This window comes from Sardina pilchardus, chromosome 6 (genome assembly GCF_963854185.1).
Source record: "Sardina pilchardus chromosome 6, fSarPil1.1, whole genome shotgun sequence".
Classification (NCBI taxonomy): Eukaryota; Metazoa; Chordata; class Actinopteri; order Clupeiformes; family Clupeidae; genus Sardina; species Sardina pilchardus.
Window position 1 is genome coordinate 29,987,971 of NC_084999.1, and position 2,748 is coordinate 29,990,718.

General features: G+C 49.2%; 1 protein-coding gene across 1 annotated transcript in view; it reads right to left on the bottom strand.

Annotated features, from left to right (window-relative positions):
• Positions 1–1,867, bottom strand: part of myom3 (myomesin 3) — a 45,480-nt gene extending 43,613 nt beyond the window's left edge. The window contains exon 1 of the mRNA XM_062539349.1: positions 1,547–1,867. The gene's annotated coding sequence lies outside the window, so the exon portion shown is untranslated. The remainder of the gene's footprint in view (positions 1–1,546) is intronic.
• Between the last annotated feature and the right edge of the window lie 881 nt (positions 1,868–2,748).

Here is a 2,748-nt window from a genome sequence, read left to right on the forward strand (position 1 = left end):
CCATTCTCACCCACACACACACACACACACACACACACACTGCTAATATTCCCAGTAAACAGAATGAGGCCGCATATGAAGGACGGCTTCATTTAGCTGCAGCCAGCAGCAAACACCTGCGTTAGCTTCTCTCATAACCACCCGAATAATGTCCAGCATGCTGGGGGAGCGGAGGGATGGACCCAGCGCTGGCACCGCGCCACGCCATGCCATGCCAGCTCAACGGGAACGTGAGGAAAGGGAAGGTTGTTTGCGGGAGGAAGGTCAACGGGCACCATATTCAAATGGATCTGTCATCATCAAGAGATGGCCACTCCCAATGCTCCAAACAACCCTCTGCTCTCAGCCGCTCAGAACAACAGGGAGGAGAGGAGAGGGGAGGGGAGGAGAGGGGAGGACAGGAGAGGAGAGGAGAGGAGAGGAGAGGAGAGGAGAGGAGAGGAGAGGAGAGGGGAGGACAGGAGGAGACGAGGAGGAGAGGGGAGGAGAGGAGAGGAGGAGACTAGGAGGACAGGAGGAGACGAGGAGGAGCGGAGAGCGAAGGACAGAGAAGGGAAGAGGGGAGGAGAGGGGAGGAGAGGGGAGGAGAGGGAAGGGAGGAGGGGAGGGAAGAGGAGAGGAGCCAAGGAGAGACACACACACAGCAGACACACGTACACACATACTGTACATTCACACACACAGCCACACACACACACACACACACAAACACATACACGCTCAATGGTGTTTTTTTCCCCCCAACGGCACTACTTTTACCCTATTCCTAACCCTAACCCCCTCAACCCTCATCCTACCCCTAAACTGAGGGGAGTAGTGCCTTGAAGGCAACGCTGCCTGGAAGGCACCATTGAGGGCAAATAATACCAAAGACCACACACACACACACACACACACACACACACACACACACACACACACACACACAGCAGACACATTCACTTGACTATTTGTCTCTACAGGTGCCGAAATGTATTTGGTCTTCGTGCTATAACAACACAAAGAGAAAATGAAAAGAAGATTGTGTTAGCAGCACTTTTCTTGGGAGGAACTTTTCCAACAGGGATCCAAGCAGAAAAAGAGAGAGAGAGAAAGAGAGAGAGAGAGAGAGAAAGAGAGTGAGAGAAAGAGAGTGAGAGAGAGAGTGTCTGACAGTAAGTCCAGGGATAAGGTCCTACATGACAACGTTGTTCCTCCTGCTGTAAGAGGACCCTGGAGCATACTGTGGTGTCCATGTCAGCGACCCAGATTGGGACAAAAGACACATCCCAACATCCTTGGGGATACTAAAATACTGAGAACACGTGCAAAATATGCCATCCCAGATCAGAAATCCCCTCGCAAAGTCCCACTCCTTTCAGGAGTGAATGAGGGCAGGGTATTGATTTGTATCTCGTCTCCCAAGAGCGTGATTTCCCATGACGAAGAAGTTAGTGAATAACTCCAGCGGCTTACTGGGAAGAAGTGTCCCTGTGAGTAGAGAACAGCGGCAAGCAGGGCATTTCAGGATGTGCCGAATGAAAGAGAGAGATTAAAAGCCACTCACGTTTTCCCACTGAGAACGGGAGGACTCCACAGGGGCCTTCAAGATACGCGGCAAGGACACAGGTCTCTCTCTTCCTGTCTCTCTCTCTATCTGTCTATCAATCTATCACGCAATTTGCCACTCCGTCTTTCTCTCTCTATCACTCACTCCGTCCGTCTGACCTGTCTTACAGACACTTCCTGTGTCTCGTACTCTTTCACCTTCTCTCTTCTCTACTCTGTCTATTCTTCCTTCCTTCTCTCATGGACTGCCTCTCTCTCCCTCTATTGCTCTCTCTCTCTCTCTCTTTCACACACACACACACACACACCCCTCTACTGTCTCTCCTGCCTCTCACTGTTCATATGGGGGTGACCCCAGAGCAGATGTCCTTCAACATGAGAATGCAACACACACACACACACACACACACACACACAGACACACACACACACACACACACACACACACACACACACACACACACACACACACACACACACACACACACACACACACACAGTACTCTCTCCTCCTCAAGGTAGTAAATATAGACCATTCTCAGAGTGACCACACATACACACACACACACACACACACACACACTGAAGCTGACACTGACTCAAATCAATGTAAACCATCCAGATAGACTACAGTAGGCATGGTATGTCAGCAGTGATACAATGGCCAAACACAGTAGGTGCCAGTGGAAACAAGCCTTTTGGGACCTGCACCCCTTGGAAATAGTCTATCGGCATCTGTTGTTTGGGCAATGTGCTTCCTTACTTGGCGCTGGAGTCAGAACTGATAACCAAGGCAAGAAGGGTAGGGTGAATCATGCAGTCCAGTTTGCAGTGCAAATACATGGTCTAAAGCAAAGAAAAGAAAGACTGAGAGAGAGAAAAAAACATAGGAACAAGATTAAGAAAGAGAAAAAGAAAGAAAGAACTGAGGTGAGGAGGGGTAGACAAGGACAACAATGGAGAACGATAAGCTCCCAGAGAAAAGTAGTTTAGTAGCATTCCTGCTGTGTCTCCTCTATCGTGTGAATCAAAGTTGTATTGCACAATAAAGCACCGAAACAAGACACTCCTAGATCCCTTTTCAAATCGAAAAACTTTATTTCCTCTTTCGCCGTAATGGGCCTGAAGAGCACATAAAATGAATGAATTATGGATGGAAAGTGGACATGTCAGGGAGAATCGGAGAGAAAGTCGGCGAGA